At 43.1% G+C, this 20,256-nt stretch overlaps 1 protein-coding gene and 1 pseudogene across 1 annotated transcript in view; both read right to left on the minus strand.

Annotated features, from left to right (window-relative positions):
* The window catches only part of ANO6 (anoctamin 6), a 207,447-nt gene that overhangs the window by 162,390 nt on the left and 24,801 nt on the right, over window positions 1–20,256 (minus strand). The window lies entirely within an intron of this gene.
* Window positions 1,105–20,256, minus strand: part of LOC101641552 — a 119,062-nt pseudogene continuing 99,910 nt past the window's right edge.

The following is a 20,256-nucleotide window of genomic DNA, read 5'->3' on the forward strand; positions in this document are numbered from 1 at the left end:
TAAAAAGTAGACTTAAAAGATACTGGAATTTTTCCATGGATTTTTAAAATCCACCTCATATATTGATGTTTTGGTAAAGAGTTTATCTTCTTTTGGTCCTGCATTCAACTTGTCATTCTCTGACTTCTGGTCCTTAGGATGTGAGCCGATAGCCCACTGCCTGACTTACAGGCTTTGACATCTGCCAGGTTCACCAGGCCCTACGTGCAGTGGTGGGATTCCCAATTCAGACTGGTTTGACATAACCAATACCTAATTGTTTGTTGAGTTTGGCAAATCAGTTGTTAAAATGGTACTTGTAATCAGGGTTCTCTCTTAGAAGGGTGTCTACATAGCTGCCCAATGTGGAAATTACAAATTTATATTCCTTACTCTTTTTAATGGTCAGCTGCTCAACACCATATTTCTGAGCACCAATAGTAATGTACATTCCATCCACAGGAATAAAAAATTAGAATAAGCTAAGCTTATCATTTTTATTCTTTTCTTAAAACTTGATGAAACATATTTCTATTTCCTTGCATTTTTTACTTTAGTAAACAAACATATAACATAGAGCGAAAACGTACCAAATCACCAGAGGGTGACATACTGTTATTCACTGCAGTTGTGTGTCACACCCCAAATTCCCATGAGATAGGATAAATGAATTATGCAACTCCTCAGAGTGTTCAGAGAGCTAAAAATATTGTCAGAACAATTGATATAAGTTCAGCAGAGACAGAAAGGGGTTTGTCAAAGATGAACATAATATGTTCACATAAGAAAAGCCATCTGTGACAAAATAATAATTTGTAAATTATCAAGGGTTCATGAGGAAGGGGGGAGAGGGGAGGGAGGGAAAAAATGAGGACCTGATGCCAGGGGCTTAGGTGGAGAGCAAATGCTTTGAGAATGATGAGGGCAATGAAGGTACAAATGTGCTTTATACAATTGATGTATGTATGGATTGTGATAAGAGCTGTATGAGCCCCTAATAAAACGATTAAAAAAGAAAAAAGAAAAGCCATCTGTTTCTAATACATCAAACACAACGACTATTGTCCACTTGGCCTACTTCTAAAGAAATGGGATCCTACTTCTACAGTGAAAAGATGGTTATGGCTAAATCTCATAGCCAATGATGCCTGGATCAAAGTGAGGAATATTGCAAGTAAAGACACTAATCAAGAAGCAATATGAAAATATCTTAAATAACAGTTATATATATTTTGTCAGATTTTATTTAATATTTGTTCATTAATAGTTTAAAACTCATAACATAACTTCATTTTGGGTTCCTCTTTAACTGTTCTTATTTAAGTAATGGCCATATGAAATAATAAACTACCTTCCAGTATATCTTTCATATATATATGCTCTTAAAACTGGCATTAGGGCAGCAACCCAGGTGCTAAATTATTTGAATCCCACCACTACCGACAACCATGAGTCAATAGAAGCTTCCAGCCCAATCCCTGACCCACGAATTTAGGACTTGCCAGTTTTCACAACATCACGAACCATTTTCTTGAAATAAATTCCTCTCTCTGTATTTATCTATGCTTCATTGATTTTGCTCCTCTAGAGAATCCAGCCTAAAACATCAGCTTACTGTCTCATTTCTTTAGCTCTGTCAGCTTCTGCTTCCCAATCTGGAGGTTTAAACGCATCCTTATACCTTCATGAGGCTGCTGTGAATATTCAGTGTGATAACGACAGTAAAGTGCGTAATGCACAGCCTGACAGAGTCAATAATACAAAGCACTTAAACCCACTGTTGCTGACTTGTTTCTCACTTTTTTCCCTCTTCAGTTCTTCATTACTCCGAACAAGGTGGCTATTTTTAAAAGACAAAGAAGGACCTCTTCAATAAAAACTTGGGAAAACATTCCTGTCCTGTCAAAAATAGTTGTACTTCTGAAGTTCATATATGCTACCACCATCAAGTTCATTCTGACTAATGGCAGCCCGACACAGGGTTCCAAGGTTGGATTATCTTCACAGAGCAGATTGTTGTTGTTGTTGTTGTTGTTGTATGCTATCAAGTCGGCTGTGACTCAAACAACCCTATGTACCACACAGCGAAACACCGAGGCCCAGTGGCATCCTCACAATTGTTCCTTTGCTTGACTCTATTGTTGCAGCTACTACGTCAATCCACCTGTGGGAGGGCCTTTCCCTCTTTCAATGACTCCACCAAGCATCATGTCCGTCTCTAGGAGCTTCTCTCCTGAAAACGTGTCCAAGTATGTGAGGCAACGTCTCGCCACCCTTGCTTCTAAAGAGCATTCTGGCTGTACTTCTTCCTAGACAGATTACAGGGACAGAAAGCCTCCTCTTTCTCCTACAGAGTAGCTGTTGGGTTTGAACCACTGACCCTTGGTTAGCAGTCTAATGCCTACAAGACAGTGCTATCAGGCCTCCATATAGTAATCCTATAGGACACAATAAAACTGTGTGTAGGGCTCAAATGTTCCTTACAGTAACCCTATAAACTCAAATTCAAATCCATGGCCACTGAGTCCATTCCAACGCAGAGCAACCCTACAGGATCAAGCAACCCCACAATCAAGACCATAATTATTACTGCTGTCCCAAACTGCCAAGTATAGGAGTTTTCATTATAAAAACATGGCTGAGAAAATTTAACTTAATCTTTCTTAGAAATCGTGTTTCTTACACATGCCCTTATATGTAATTTCAGTATACAAAAGAAAAAATTATGAATTTCCAAAACCCAAAAAATTTACCACAGTAAGCTCTTTAAAATAGGAACAGAAGGTGGACATCAATAATAGACAGATGTTTGGAAGAAACATTTTACATACTATGCAACATAAATGTTTGGGACAAAAGCAACATTGTAAAACATATAAAATAGGTAAGATACAAATAATCTATTTGGGTTGAAATTTCAGAGATGCTCTCTTTTTTTCTACTCTTTCCCCTTATCTCAAAAGTTACAAATACTTCTGAGGCAGTAGGCATTGTTGCTGTTTTATCTTTTGCTGTACAGTTCATGACCTTGAGAGTCCTCAAGGCTGGTGATCACCCACCATTTCTCCTTCCCATTCCTTTCACTTACTATTGATTAACAAAGTTTTCTCGATAGTTTGGGCAACAGGATCACAGACGTCTTGAGCTTTACACCATGCAGTAAGTCAGCCTTTCCATTGAAGAGTCCCAACGGAACCTGGGTCTGATAGAACCCGGATGGATTGATGGCCACAGAGATATCTAGCTTCTCAACCAGAAAGTTAAAAATACTCTGCCTCTTTCAAAATTCAGTAAATGTTATTAAGACCTCTGCTTCCATATGATAAGCATTTTCTACTCTTCTAAAACCCTTCATCATTGTTACTTTTTTCCCCCCTTAACAACACTCCAGACCTTAAATGAATTTCATCAGTTTTTCCATTTATGTCCTTTTTTAAACCCCCGGCTCTAACCCATGATATTCCACATTGCATTACATCGTAAGTCTCCTTAGTCTTCCCAAGTCTTTCCTGGTTCCTCATGACCTGCAGGCCTTGCTGCTGGAGGCTCTGTAAGCTGTAGTCCAGGCGGCGACAAATGCTCTTCTCGCCATTGCCCTTTAAATTAAGGATGAACTGCCAACATAAAAGACTTGAGGTCACTGAAGAATGATTCCTTCTTCTCGTAACTGAAAGGGCTTGCTCACTCTACACTGTTCTTGAAACTTTGGTTACCAAAGTTTGCTGAGAATCTAAACTGCTGGTTTTTCCAAACATAAAGCAATGCTAATGTTTTTAGACATTTGGCCTTAGAAGGAAAATTTAGTATACCTAAACAAGTTTATGGACATTTACACAAATATATACATGTGTATTCACAGCAAAGCTTTATCAACTGTTATTTGTCAGCCAACATAAAATTAACACATCGGGGGTCTTGGCTAGCCTCTCTATCCTGAACATGGTCTTTTAAAAACTGGGTTTTCTTTATTCCAGCACCAGACCCTCACATTTACATTATCAATGGAAGATGTACTGCTTCTTAAAACATAAAGCAAAACCCAACAACAAAGTTACTCAAAGGGACTAAATGAGCGAAATAAGGCAAGCTGATTGCTTTGGCCGGCATCAGCAGAAACTTTCCAATCAGCAAAGAGGCCAAGATAAGTAGAGAGGTCAACAGTCAAACTGATGAACAGGCTAAGGGCAAAAGTAGAAAGAGAAGTGCAGACTCACCAACATCCTCTGCTACTAATAAACATTAACATGCATGTGCATTCCAGCAACCAAAAAAAAAGGAGTATCACACAAAGGATATCACCCTAAAAGAAAACAACAGAGAAGAAAGTCCTGAATTAGAAAGAAAAGAACTCCTTGCAAGAAAACCAAGGCTAACGACCAAGTGGCACAGACAGCCACCAGGTAAATCAAGATATGCATTTTAATTCTATGTTTAAACAACTGCTTTAACTTTTCAAAGCCTCGATTCTTCATCTGCCATTTGGGCAGGGACGATTATATGATATCCAAAGGTTTCTTTCCATTCTGATAACAGACCAGGAGGCTCTGATTCAAGGATAAACAGTTATGCTTGTTCTGTTGATAAGCTGTTTACATTTCACAATGTGCTTTAAGTTCACCTGTTGAATTTCCAAGATAAGAGCCAGGCTCTGTGAGCACAGCCCTGAAGCCTGAGTCAGATGGAACCAACATCTGAGATGAGGACAAACAGCAGGGTGGTCGCGGCCCAAACACAATCCCCCGGCCTCGGTCTCCCTAGAGCTTTGCAGTAGGGTTCGCTCTTGTCTTAGCCTCATTTGACACACCATCGTTCCAGCGGTGGGTTACATACAGCTTATAGAGATCACAACGTGTAATACCAACGCCAAGCCACCCCCTCCACTGAGTCTGTTCTAATTCACAGGGATCCAGTGGGTTTCTGTGGGAACCTCTTTCCTCCCGCAGAGCGCCTGGGAGTCTCCAACTGCTCACCGTGAGGTTAGCAGCCCCATGGACAACCAACTCTGCCACCAGGGTTCCTTACAAAGTGGAACAGGGCACTGGGAATGTTTGGGGCAGAATCTTCACCTTGAGAATGGGAATTACCTTGAGAGTAACTGAACAATAGCCAGTGTTCTCAAAAAGCAAATAAAAATCACCCGTATTGTTCTTGTTTGAATAAGTAGTTCAGTAATTCCACTCGGTGAAAGTTTCATAAAATAATCTAAAATGTGGATAAATATTTAAAATTACAAATATCTTATATTATTTTTGTATCGCATATTATTTTGTTAAGTTCTGACATGCCCTAAATCTAACCTAATCAGGAACAATGATGCAAATTACAGCTGAATTGTCAAGTTCCTTCCCACAGCCCCCTGCACCCCTGTACCAGATGACAACTGTCTCTTATTGGCCAATTCCTCCCCCAGAGTGAGGGTCCTGATGGGGGTCCTCCACTGTCTTAGCCGTAACAAACCCAACCCCAAACTCACTGCCAGGAGGTCAGTGCTGACTCCTGGCGAGCCCAGGTGGTTTCCGAGACTGAGACTGGACGGGATACAGAGCCCCGTCTTTCTCCCGTGGAACTGCTGGGGGTTCCACCTGCCCACCTGTCACCCCTCCACCGCTAGGGCTCCATCCAAAACACAAACCCAGGGAGTCCATTCTGACTCAACGCAAACCTACCGGACAGAGGAGAACTGCTCATTAGAGTTTCAGAGGCTAGAACCACTAACCTTGTATTAGCAGTCCAATACTTAATCCAAACTTTTGAAACAGGGGGCCAGTTCACTGTCCCTCAGACCAGTTGGAGGGCCGGACGATAGTTGGAAAAAAAAAAAAAAAACGATGAACAAATTCCTATGCACACTGCACATATCTCATTTTGAAGTAAAAAAACAAACGGGGCAAAAACACCTGGCAGGCCGGATAAATGTCCTCGGCGGGCCACATGTGGCCCGCAGGCCGTAGTTTGAGGACCCCTGATCCACTGGACCACCAGGGCTTTTTAACACAGCTTATAGTAAACAAACAAACAAACACATCTGTTGACTGTTTACCAGTGAATGTTTTCAAGTGAATCTATGTGATAAAATACCATGAAGTCATTAAATATGATTGGTGAAACTTTTTTTAAGATAGGGAAGCCAAGCTTTGTGAAAAGTCAGGCTATCACAGGTACAGCACACCTGCACAGAAAATGGCTGAAAAGAAGAGCACTATTCACAGTGGTTTACTTTTGGCTGGGAACTATAGTGGAAATTTTTGCTTTAGTCCTGAGCTTTCTGTATTTTCCAAACTGGGCACAACAAACCACAGAGGCACTAGCAAAAAGGCCTGGCACCTCAGGTCAGAACCACGAAGGCTTGGTTAAATCTCGAGAGGGATTATTCACCTCCATACAATCCTTGATGTGCCTGTGTAGTACCTAACCTTGGTGCCGGCCTTCACTGCCGAGACAGTCCAAGGTGTGCCGTTGAGTTACAATGTATGTGATTACAGTGAAACACAGTTCTCTTTTTCTCTCTGCTGTACCAGAGAGGATGCACTTTGGATCTGTCCAGCCTGAGAAGCAGCACTGATGATCGTTTGAACACACAAAGTACCTAAACTGGATCGAATGTGTGGTTATTCTCAAAGGTGAAGGTTTGGGGGGGACCTGTGACTGGCTGGTATGGAATGTCGCAGAGAGACTGGAGCATGCAGGCAGCTCGGTAAACACTCGATTCATCACAGGTTTGGATAAATTCAAGCAAAGCATGGGGATTTCAGACTCTGCACTGAAATATCAGTCTAAGATTGCCACTTGCCAAATGAGCGCTCCAAACCACAGTTTCCACCCTCCCCAAATAAAGGGGATAATACTCCTTACTCTTGGCCATGAGTAGTAACTGGGATGAGGTTTGACAATTGGGATGCATGAAAACGCAGTGCCTGCCATCAGTAGGTCCTACTCAGTATCATTCATTCCCTTCTCTTCCCGTTTTTGATCACGTGTCTAAGCTGAGAAAACCCAACTACAATAACTTGAATGTTAAAAATGATCAACTGACTAGTATGTATAACTGATAGAATGTTAGAGACGTGAAAAGATATTTTGGAAAAACTTTATTTTTAACTCATTGTTATTGGGGGCTCTTACAGCTCTTATACCATTCCATACATCAATTGTATCAAGTGTATTTGTACATATGTTCTCATCATTTTCTAAACATTGTGACTTTCTAGCTGAGCCCTTGGTATCAGCTCCTCTCTTTCCCTCCCTCCCCTCCCCCCTTGTGACCCCTTGATAAATTATAAATTACTATTGTTTTTGTATCTTACACTGACCACTGTCTCCCTTCACCCACATTTCTGTTGTGGTTATGCATCAATCATTGTGATCAGTTCCCCCTATCTTCCCCCTATCCTCCTGGTATCACTACTCCCATTTCTGTTCCTGAGAGGTTTATCTGGCCTACATTCCATGTGTCGTGAGCTCTTTATCTGTATTCATGTACGTGCTCACTGCCAGACATGAAAGGCAGTACTGGGGTCATGATAGTGGGGGTGTGAGGAAGCCTCAAAGAACCAGAGGGCTATTGTGTGTTTTATCAGTGCTATACTGTGCCCTGGTTGACTCATTCCTTCCTGTGACTCTTCTGTGATGAGATGTCCCATTGTCTACAGATGGACTTGGGGGTCTCTGCTCCAACCCCCCTCGTTCTCAACAATATGTGTTTTTATTTGTTTGTTTGTTTGGGGTCTTCTGGTACCTGGTACCTCATTTCATCGACACTTCATGATTGTACAGGCTAGTGTGCTTCTTTTGTTGGGCTTGTTGCTTCTCTGCTAGACGGCCACTTGTTTAACGTCAAGCCTTTAAGACTCCAGATGCTATATCTTTTAATAGCTGGGCACCATCAGCTTTCTTCACCACATTTGCTTATGCACCCATTTTGTCTTCAGCAATTGTGCTGGGAGGGTGAGCATCACAGAATGCCAGGTTAGAAAAAGTGTTATTGTGATGAGAGAGGGCTTGAATAAGCCCATAGTCCATCCACTTCTCCAATGTATTGCCATTTAAATATAGCGACATAGGCCAGTACCTCTATTTTTATGAATTAATATATTTACATAATTGCACGCCTATGTTTATACCTGTATCCATAGATTTGCTTCCTAGATCTTTCCTCTGTTTCCTTTTACCTTCCTCCTGTCCCACCATCATGCTCGCCCTTCTTCTGCCTCTTAGTAATTCCTCTCAGTTAGATTGTTGTTGCTCTAACACCACTGAGATCTCTAAGTCCTCCTGGTTGTTGATTTTAATTCCCTAGTGGTTCCCCTGTGAATGGCCTTGTTTGCTCAAGGCTCCTTTCCCCACCTCACCTCCCCACAAGGCCCTTGGGAACCATCAGTCTGCTGCTTTCTCCTAGAGCTTGCTTCCCATTCCTCCCTCTTAATTTTCAAATCTACCAACAGGAGAACTGGGCGGGTGCTTCTACCTGGACACCATCTTGACTCCTCCTCTTCTCTGAACCACCTTTTAATTCATCCCTTAGAAGTCTACGTGATAGTTCAAAGCAATTGTCTTATTCTCTGGCACTCCAAACAAACGAAAAATAAATCCACTGCCATTGAGTCATGCTGACCCAGTAAGACAATGGTGAAGCGCCCCTGGGGGGTTCCGAGATGCGACATGGGAGTAGAAAGTCTAAGAAAATCTGAATCACTAATCTCTGTCTCCTTCACAGACCTTGAAACCATGACGTTATACGGGTCTCTTTCTTGAATAGTCCCCCGTTTTTACGTCTTTCTTCATGACTTTCCACAAGTTTATGTTTCCTCTGGACCCTCTCCCAGTTCCTCCTGGGTCTATGAGCTGGAGGTCCTTTCAAACCCCCTCACAAGGGGCTGAGAACCACATCAACACTAGCCCCTGATTCACATGTCCCCAATGTTGACCTCTGAAAAGTAGGAGTCCTTCTGCCCCGGAAGGTTACTTAACTCCAGGTGGCTGAGAAAGGTCCAACTCTGCCCCCGTGACCTTTGTCCTTTGCCTTGTCTTGTGGCTGTCAACACTGCACACCAGGTTGATAGGTCCAAGATTGTATCAGATTCAATATTGCACCAAATCCCTCCCTTCAAAAGAGCAGCCTTTATCTTTGAAAAAGATCTGTTCCTTCTTTGATTAGCTCTTTCACTCGAGTGTCTCCCTGGGCAATGAACTAGGAAAGGAACTAAGCAAGGGATCATGGACATTTTCAAAGGTAGGTGGGGTTTTCTTTGTGCAAGCTGGGAATGAAGGCCACGCAACTTCTGGCTAGTAAACCTAAATTCCCTCTGTCAGCAAACATGCGAAGCCCAACAGTAAGTGCTGGACATTCAAAGGAAGAAAGGAATATGAACTACACATAGCACGATCTATTCTAGAACAGAGCTCCCTGCAGGGCAATCTGGCTGCACAGAAAGGTGGAGAAGGCGTATACCTGAGTTGGTCTGGGCAGGATTTGAATAGGTGGAGTTCACTCAACTCTCCAAGGAATGACTAAATGGATACATGATGTTCCTGGGGATGTCTCAGTTTCATAGTGATACTGTAACAGCAACACTACAGTGGTGGCTTGAATGAACAACAATTTGCTTTCTCACAGTTAAGGAAGTTAGAAACCCAAATTCAGAGCCCTGAGTACAAGGGAAGTCTTCCTTTATCTGTGAGTTCTAGGAGAAGGTGTTTCTTTGCACCCTCTGTTCCTTGGTGATCCTAAAGTAGGGTGGCACCTAACTTCCCTCATCTGTGCTAATTCGACCTTGAACATCTTGAAAGTGACTGGCTGCCTCCGCAAAGTAAACTTGACCATAATGACGTGACTGGAGCAAAGGTTTTGAAATCTTCATTTGTATCCTCATGTGTTATACTCATGTGTGTGAGTGTTCTAACCCCACCATACAGAAATACCCACTGTGACCATCATCTTTTCTATGTGGGATGTAAACGTATGTGGGTCTGAGTTTGAGTTTTGTGCTGATTTTGTTCATGTTCATTGAGAATTTACTGGGTACCTGACCTTGTGCTGAATGCGCCACATGCATTATGTTATTCAATCTTCACAAAAAACTCTTAGGCACTTACTATTGGGACCTCATTTTCAAAAGGAAGACACAGTGAAGGGGGGGGAGACACCGTTCACGGCCACACAGCACAGCTGAGCCTCCACACCAAGTTTCCGTACCATGCTCTTGAGTTCCATTTTTTTCCTCATCTTTCAATCATTTAACAATTTAATATGAGTGAATTATTTTATCCAATTTTCTCAGAAAAATCTCTTTAAGGTTTGGATGGGCATTTTAATAAACTTAAACACTAAAGTGGGGCAGAATGAAAACTGTAGAGTGGTGTCCCATATAGAAAGCACAGAAACCCCACGGGCAGTGGTTGCATGTTTGGCAACGTGAGTCTTTGTTTCACTGAAGTGGGAGGTGGGAGGTGGGAGAGCGACATGTTCCGAAGTGTGCTCACAGCAGATAACCTGCAAACAGGATGAGGAAGGACCAAGGGGCTGACATTGGGGATGGAAGACAGGCAGCTGACTGAAAAACAAAGGAGGCAAAGCTAAGACTCTAAAGGACTTGTTGTTTGACTCGATGTGGGGCAAAGGGAGGAAGCAGGGTGGTGTGAGGACAGACAGGAAGAAGTCAAGGGTGGCTCCCAGCTTTTTGGCTGGGAGGACCACAGGTATTATCCATTGACAGAGAACACAGGAAGAGGTGTATGTTCCTGTGTGGGGTGGGGGGGGGGGTTGTTGTCAGTGAGTTCAGCTATGACTATTACCTCACTGAACATGTTCTGTGCCAGGTGCTTTGCTGCGGGCTGGGGTGTCATTAAGGAGCCCCGGTGGCATAGTTCGACTCCTCATCTTTAGCACAAGACAAGGCTTTCTGGTCCCATCATGACGGACAATCTTGGAGACTGATGGGTAATTCCACTTTAGGGTCACTGGGTCAGAAATGACCCGCTAGCAGTGAACTTGGTTTGGAGGCATTGTTGGCGAACCAGCTGGAGGAGGCCCAAGGGCAGGGAGAGCAGGAGAAAGAATGAATAACTGAGAAGGAAGAGCAGATGGGGCTGAATCCTGGGAGAGGTGACCAGGGAGGGGGGTTAACACTTACGGAGCAGGTCAGAACTTACAGGCCATAGGTGTGAATGGCACTGTCCTCAGAAAACACATAGGAGATGGAGTAAAAAAATTCATGGAAAAATCACATGAAAAGATAATGGGATTTTTCCATGAACTTTTTTTTTAAAAAAAAACAATGTTATTCAGACATAATCCACATATCATACAATTCAATAGTTCAATCATATCAAAAAGTTTTACAATTATTACCACAATCAATTTTAGAACATCTTCCTCTTTCTTATACTCCTTGATATTAGCACCCCTTTCCCCCAACCTCCCCTGCCACACTCCAAGAAGGCATTAATCCAGTTACTGTCTACAGATTTACCTAGCCTCGATTTCATCCACCCAAACACATACAAAAACAAAGAAACAAAAAGATAACAAAAACAACACAGCAGAGGAAAACCTCAATTGGAAAGAAAACATGAAATATTAAAAACTACAACAGCTTTGAGATGGGCCCTGCCATATTTGTTTCCAGCATGCTGTGCATGATAGCAAAGTGATTCACATCCCTGTGATGTTCAGAGGGGATTCAAACAGTAGAGGAGCCCCAGTGGCAGGGTAGGGTAAACATTAGGCTGCTTGCTGACTGCAAGGGCAGCAGTTCAAACCTACCCGCCACTCTGTCGGAGAAAGATAGATGAAGCGATCTCCTCCCATCAGACTCATAGTCTTGGGAGCAGTTCCACTCTGTCCCGGAGGGTCCCTGTGAGTTAGAATGCACTTGATGGCCACGCCTGGGTCATACAGTAGAGCAAGGACTGAAGCGGGCCAGGGCTGTGCTCTAAGTAATACACGTGTTTGAAGGCTGGCCTAGGAAGCAGGAGACCATGAAGAAACCATCAGCTGCAGGGAGGAGAGCCAAGAAAGTCCAGCTCACAGGAACAGGAGAGGAGAGGAGGGGATGCTGAGCCGTGGTAGCAGCACACTGCCCTTGGGCTTCTTGGGAACAGTGATTCTTCTTATCCAAAGGTCACGCAGTCAATTTTAAACTTGAAACAAAATCACATAAAAAGTCCACAATGAGGCTAAGAATTTACATTTCCTGGCTGACTTTCAGTGCTTTAACCACCAGTCATATGAGGGTGATGATTAATATTCAGTAGGAATTTATAATCATCTGCCTGCCATTCAAATATGAAAACGAAATTTTTTTGCATAGTACATCCAAAAATACACTAACATATCTCTAGTTTAAAATACATTTATGAATAATTTTATACATTTTCTTGCATGAATGATAATAGAACAATCTATTTTCACTGCTACATGAAACAAAAAAAGAGGAAAGGTTCAGTTAATCAAGACCCTTAATATTCTTTATAATAAATATCAAACAGTCATTCCATGGGCTATACAAAAAGTGGCTGAGGTCGGCGAATGATTATAATCGCAAGAGCTTGGGACCGTAGTTATTCTTTGTCAGCTACTCTATTTGCATCAGAAGTTTCCTGTCCTCACCTTTTTTTTAAAACTACATTCGAATGCTAGAAATCAAATTTGTTTCTCCTGATTGATATCGGGGCCGTAATAATAAGATTCTGCAATGATTAATAGTGAGAACAATCAAAGAAATGGAAAACACTGTCCCTTCCCAGGCGCCAATGCAGTGACAAACGGTCGGGCATGAAGACAAACGGGTCGCACTGTCGTAGGGGAGTGTGCTCTGGAAAGCCCAGGAAGGTCCAGAATCGAAATGCCTCTTGCTGCGGCAGTGTGGGGCGAGGCCAAGAAAGGGCAGGTGTGGAGAATTGTTCACTCTTTGACATCTTTGTCAGCTGAGCATATGCATGCGCATGTGTACATACACACACCCACTCACGGGCAGGGCAGCTTGAACAGAAGAAAAGATGAAATAACTTCAAGAGTGCAGAGGTGAGGCCAGAGAGCCTGGAGAGGCAAGCGCTATCCCTGGCAGGAGCGCGGATGACAGTTTCATCACTTCCTTCTGTAACGCCCCTGCCATCTCACCGGGGGCTCAAGAGCGAGCCCATGAACTCTAGCATATGGGCTCTATCACTCCCAATGCTAGACAAAGAGTAAATGTGGGCTGGTTTGTTTTAATGGCTTCAGGACACTGCTTCCTCAATTAAGGAAAATCTTATGATTCCATGATGGTTCCTTCAGGAATTATGTTCAAGAACACGGTGGAAGCCGTGTCAATCCATCTCAGAGTCTCCTTCATCCGAAACGATTCTCTGCTTCATGTAACACAATGTCCTCCTCTGCAACAACTGTTCCCTCCTTATGACGGGAGACCAAAGCAAGGGATTTGAACAATGTTCTGCTGAAGTCCTACTGGCTTGGTGGCCATGAGTTGGGCTGTGATTCACAATGTTAGAGTTCAAAACCACCGGCCTCTCTGCAGCAGAAAAATGAGGCTTTCTACTCCCGTAAAGAGTTACAGTCTCGGAAACCCACTTGGGCAGTTCTACCCTGTCCTGTGAAGTCCCTCTGAGTCTGAATAAATGGCAGAGTGTCTGCCATAATCCACAGGTTTTCATTAGCTAATTTTCAGAAGCAGATCAACAGATCATTCCCCTGTGTCCAAGTGTTGAAGTTCTCCTGAAACCTATCCACCATGGCTAGTCCTGCTGGATATCTGCAATATCAGTCGTGTAGCTTCCAGCATCCCAGCCACATGCAGCCACCACAGTTTGACAAACTGACAGACACAGGTGGTGGAGCTTATTCTTAGTCAATTAAAAAAATATGAGGGAATAAACATTTGATGAGTTAAACCGTGATTAATGTGAAGACATCATTATAGTATAGCATTCGGATAAAAATATAAAGTGAAACAACAGAACCAGGAAATGTTGCTTTTCATATATTCAAATAAGTTAAGTTTACTTATTTACAGAAGAACTTAGCCAGGAGACATACTTCCACTCTATTTTCAACTAATAAGTATGACCTTTTATTTTTGTAACTTTGGAGAATATTTAAAACCTCTTAATCAAGTTATTTACCAACCTCTTATATTCACTTCATCAAAGTGATTAAGCATTTGAGTAACCAAACTAAAACAACTTATCTAAATTAAAGTAGATTAATATTATTTTGGGAAAATAAGATCTAGTTCAAGTGTGGCCCTTTCCTGATCGCGCCATCACAGCCACTGCCGCAGGGAGACTCAGCGCCCGGGGCCACCGACTGCACACTGCGAGCATTTGGGGGTCTTTAAAACCATTAAGGGGAAATAATGAAGAGCAATTTCCCCTTTCACATCACAAGAGAAACACCTGAGGAGACCACTGACGTGTACGCAGGCAGATGAGACCCAGACGGACAGGGGGCAATGCATAGCTGTGGCTCTGTAAGTACAGGCCACTGTTCACATCTATGAAGGCCTCTTCAGTGTGTCTTCTAAGAGACGGGGCTGCTGAGCTAGGGGAGTTAGCAGTGTTGACTTGGAAGCGAGTCGGCCTCCGCTCGGTTCCCAGCTCAGCCACTTGCTATGGATGCCTTCGGCCTTGGACTTAGTCTTTCTGTGGCCCGTGTTTTTCATCCGCAAAAAAACGGGATCACAAAACTACCCACCCAGCCAGACTGTTGTGAGAATAACTGGATTAATGTAAAGCCCTGAGAAGAGCACCTGGCCCATCTCGCTCCCATCGAGTTTTTCCAGCGACCTATAGGACAGCTTCAGAACTGTCCCTGTGGGTTTGCAAGACCAACTTCATGACAGTAGAAAGCCTCTTCTTGCTGCCTCAGCACAGCTGGTGGTTTTCAGTGGCTGACTCTGAATTCCAGCCCCAGGTGTGACCATGACTTCGGGCTCATCCACCAGGTACGCAGCACATACCCAAAAGGCTGTTGTTGATGTTGGGTGCCACCAAGTCGATGCCTTCTCATAGGGACCCAAAGTAACAAAGTGGAACTGCCTTGTGGGGTTTTCCTCACTGAAATCTGTACAGAAGTAGATCACCAGGTCTGTCTCCCAAGGAGTGGGTAGGTGGGCTCAAACCACCAACCCACTCAGTACCGACCAGGCGCTGCACCACTGTAACACCATGTTCCTTCAAGGAAGACGAGCTGTTCTTATGATTAATCCACTCCGTGGGAGCAAATTTCGCTCTGGGTTATTAAAAGGACCACCCTCATGATTACTATCATCTCCCTTATAGTTGCTCTATGAAGCAAGAACCAACTCGGGTCTGAGTGCTCAGGTCTAACTAATAATCAGTTACTCGTCTAATATCATATTATCGAAATGCCATGAACACAATATAAGGAAAGCACATGCCTTGGGTGTAATAGAAATGCTGGGGAGTAAGAGCTGGCGTAGGACTGGACTCTGGGCTGCTTAGGGGTGTGCTTCTTCTTGGGGAGGCCTCTGACTCTGGCAGGTTCTCAATGAACTACAGCAGCAGGTGCACTGAGCAATCAGTACCCTACCAAGTTACGTGCGTCCCTGTGAATTACAGTGAAAACAAATGAGAGATTCTATTCCAGGCATGAAATTCCACAGCTTTTGGACTAGATTCTCTGATTGGTAACAACCACGTGGAAGAATGACAGAGTTATCTCCCCGGGGCCTTCTAAACTCTATCTCCTGTCTTTTCCTTTGCCGCCTTTCAGCACCCAGTGGCCTCCTTTCTTGGTCAGGACACTGGTAAGTTTTCAGGAAGAGCTCTGAAGAGCTTTTTTGCAAATCTCAAGCTGAAATCAAACATTTCCAGACTCAATTCAGGGATTGTTAATATTTAATTATGGTATCAGCAAGCTGGAAGGAACGCCAGATATCATCTAGTCCAAACCACTCTTTTTTTTTTTTTTTTCAGACAAGGGAAAGCCGAGGCTGGCTAGAACCAAAACAGTAATTGACAGAGAAATCTGGCGCGTCCATGCAATTCCAGGGGAGCACCTTAATTATACACTTTTCATATTTGGAGGCCTTCAATCCTGGTTGTAGGAGGTTAATCACTTAATTCCACGCTCGTGATGATATTGTATATCTTCCAAATTATAATCATAAGCATAACTAGGGGAAATACCTAAACACTGTAAATCCTCTCCTTCTTCCATAAACCCAGATTTCACAGTTTATTGTTGCTGAAGGCGTCAACATTACTCCCATCAATTACTCAAATCCATAATCTTGTATGTTTAAGACCCCTGGATCCCTTTTTTCTTCTCTGTGATAGGGCGGTGGCAGGGGGCATAGAGAGAGATGACGCCCACTGAGTTCCCACGGGAATCCCCAGGAGAGGAAGCAGGATGGGGACACGATTGAGGGATACACTTCATCTCTTGTGGAATTCTCTTCTTCTGATTATTTATTTTTTTCTATTCTCTTCTTTTAAAAAGATACACACTCTGCATTTATGAAACTGAAACCTATCAGTGTCTCATAAACTCAACAAGACAGGTAAAAATAAACTCATTAATAAATAAGCATTTCTAAATTCTGTGGGCTTAAATCCTATTTTTTGTACATCTATTAATGAATTGATTAATTCATGCATGTATAATTAATTAGCCTTGAGAGCTTCAGTCATTTTAGGAGAGGCCAAGGTAATCAAGTTCACTATTTAGAATATATTGCATGTCTATCTATGGGGGGGAATTGAAGTTGTCAAAGATTTCATTTTGCTTGGCTCCACAACCAATGCCTACGGAAGCAGCAGTCAAGAAATGAAATGACACACTGTATTTGGCAAAGCTGCTGCCTAATACCTCGTCAAAGTGCTGAAGAGCAAGCATGTCGTTTTGAGGACTCAGGTGCCCCTGACCCAAGCCATGGATTTTCTAATGCCTTATCTGCATGTAAAAGTTGGACAAAGAATAAGGAAGGCCAAAGAAGAATTTGAGTGAAGGGGTGGTGAAAAATATTGAAAGTATTGCTAGAAGAACAAACAAATTTCTCTTGGAAAAAACGCAGCCAGAATGCTCTTTAGAAGCAAAAATGGCATATTATTATCAGAAGAGACCAGTCCCTAGAAAAGAACATCGTACGTGGGAAAGTAGAGGGGCAGTGACGAACAGGAGGACCCTTCACAAGGCAGACTGCCACCGTGGCTGCAACAATGGCCACAACCGTGAGGAAGGCACAGGACCGGCAGGGTTCTGTTTGGTTGCAGACAGGGTCACTCTGCAGCGGAACAGACTTGACTTCCGCACCAACACACAGCAATCTGCGAAAACAGCCAGAGAGCTACAACCCGAGATGGATCTGAGTTGTATAAAGCGAGGAGCCATTTGGATTGGGTGGTGCCTACGCTATATCGACTGTTAAATATTTTAATTTACTGCTGGCTGATATGAACCAAAATGTTAACAAGTGCTATTAATAGGGGTTGTCTTTGTTGTCTGCTTTTTGCTTTTCTTTCTCTGTAGATCCTCATTTTCTTCCAAGGATGAAATAAGTGACCACACTAAATAATAACCAAACTGCTACAAAGTCCATTCCTGCGCAAAGCAACCATAAAGCCCCCCTGGGGTTTTCAGGGCAGGAAGTCTATGCGGAAGCAGATGGCTTCTTTCTACCATGGAATGGACAATGGGCTCGAAGAGTCAACCTTTCAGTTTGCAGCCCAGCCTTTAGCCCACTGTGCCGCCAGGGTTCCCTGACAAGGCAGTATTTGTGCAATGAAACAAGTGTAATTTGGCATACCCTAAAGTATAGGATGTTCCCTGTTCCTTTCAGGACTGTTCACATATGCTATGCTGGCCTGCAGTACACCTCACTATCAGTAGAGGAAAGAGATTTTCCAAGAGTCCACAGGGAGGCCAGCTTAAAAACAGATACACAATAAGCCTTGAATCAACAAGTATTGATGACGTCAGCATCTGCAGTGAATAAGCAGGAGTGATACCACGGTAATGGTTTTCCTCGCAGAGGTCTCAAACAATAGAGGACTATGCCCAAACACGTCGGGACGAGGAAGGTTCCTCACTTGAAGGCGGCCACCAATGCCCACAGTGGACCTCGAGAAAGAACAACTTCAGATCGGATCCTTCCTGTGATTCCTCCCTCAGTCAATATTTATAATTAGGTTGATAAGCAGGCCCTATGTACAAAGTGTAATGAAATGATACAACGAAGAGAAAATCCATGCTGGTCTCCCTACCACCTCCTTCTGTTAGCGTTGACCCTCGGAAGAAACGTGAGCGGTGGTGTACAATGCTCTCACCCTGGGTCCAAGTACATCATCTTCACAATATTTTCAAGCTCCTGCTCTATTGAGCTATTTGGGCCATGGGTAACAAAACGCCTTCACGGGGGTGAAATGAGTATTTAATGAGAACACCGATTGTCAGCCAAATTTCAGCATGTACCCCTACCTAAGAACCAAAAAAAAAAAAATGGAGACATGTCATTTCTTACAGCCAGTAGCTAACACAGAAATAGGAGCGGGGTGGGGGTGGAGGGATCACCTCAATTTTAAAAAATTATTAAGCTGTTTTGGGATGTAGATGTTTGTGTTTGGAGTTTTCTGGCAACCTTCCTGCATGATTTGCTTAAATAAATCTTCCAAGCCCCTTATACCACCACCTGTTATATGTAGGAAAAATAGAGGTCTTCAAGAAAAATGAGTTCAAAGTATTACACTTACCTTCAAAAATATGGAATTATGGTGCATCACACCAGGTAGTCTGGGCTATTTAATCATAAATCATGATGTGTTTTCCTCCGGCTGGCAGGATTTTGTGTTTGTGTGCGACTGTCAATGTGCCCTGCCCAGTGAAGCCAGCCCTAATATCAGTTTCTTCACCTCAACGGCCACTTGTTAGCAACGAGGAGCTTGAGAAATGTTCCGTGCGTCCATCCCGAGTCCCTGGAAAATGCTGCCCAGCTCTAGTTTTCAAGATTACAGTGTTCCTTGCAGTAAATGATAGCAACAATAGGAAGCTTAACCACTGGTTGAGAGGCTGAGCTGTTAACTGAAAAAACAAAATGCAATTTTTTTTAAAAAACTAAGTGAATAAGCAAATACTACCGAAAGTCCTTGACTTCATGGCACACTTGAGTTATGAGAAACTGTTCTTTTGGCCATCCAATTTTGTTTTGTTGTCTATATACTTTATAGTTATAAAAATATATATCTTGTGGTGCCCTGGTGGTGTAGTGGTGACCCATTGGGCTGGGATCCACATGGTCGACAGTTCAAATCCACCAGCAGCTCTGAGGGTGAAAGATTGGGCTTTCTGCTCCAGTAAACAGTTACAGACTCAGAAACCCACAGGGGGGTCGCTATGAGTCAGCACTGACTCCATGGCAGCGAGTCATATATATATCATCATATATTGTTGCCACACATAATATTCTGATGTATGCACTTGCCAAGGCAAATAAAGGCTGGAGTTATAAAGATACTGATAATAAAAGGCAATCGTAATAAAATCTAAAAAAAAGAAGAAGTATTTGATTCACATCAGAACCGACTCATGTACAGGAAAATGAGCGGGTTCTCGGTGTTGTAGATGGGTAAGTACTGCACACTATCTGAAAAGTTGGGGTTGCTGGTACACTCAAGGCACCTGGTGAGGCAGCCCTGACAATCTACCTCCCAAAGGTAACAGCCTTGAAAACCCGATGGAGGCGAGCTACTCTGAACACATGGGTCACCATGAGTTGGAATCGACTACAATGGAAACGAGCAATGATGAGAGAGCAGACCGCAGACTATAGGAAAGGCGCATATGGCTTCCATCTTGTTCTTCAGCATTCAGTCACAGGGCAAAGGTTGATTTTTTTCTCCCCATCGTGTTTGATGTTGAAAGAAGGTTATCTTTTGAAAAGCGAGGTCAACCATCGCTGAACAAACTCCATCAAGCAAGTTGAGTGGGGCTACCAGCCTAGACATGTTCCTGTCAGCTGCTCCCGACTCATGGCAATCCCACATGGGTCAGAGTGGAACGGCACTCTCTAATAGTTTGCAATAGCTGATTTTTCTAAGGATCGCTAGGCCTTTCTTCTGAGACACCACTAAGTGGACTCAAACTGTCCACCTTTGGGTTAGCAGTCAAGCTCTTAACCATTTGCACCACCCAGGGACTTCTGAATGGGATTACAGAGGCTTTTAAGATATGGCATACATCCACTCAAGTACTCCCTCAACACAAGAATACTTTCTTCTAGTAAATTGGCATTCTATGATGCTCACCTTCCCGACACAACCGCT

Source organism: Echinops telfairi, unplaced genomic scaffold (genome assembly GCF_000313985.2).
Source record: "Echinops telfairi isolate 266 unplaced genomic scaffold, ASM31398v2 ScPeMD7_12;HRSCAF=54, whole genome shotgun sequence".
Classification (NCBI taxonomy): Eukaryota; Metazoa; Chordata; class Mammalia; order Afrosoricida; family Tenrecidae; genus Echinops; species Echinops telfairi.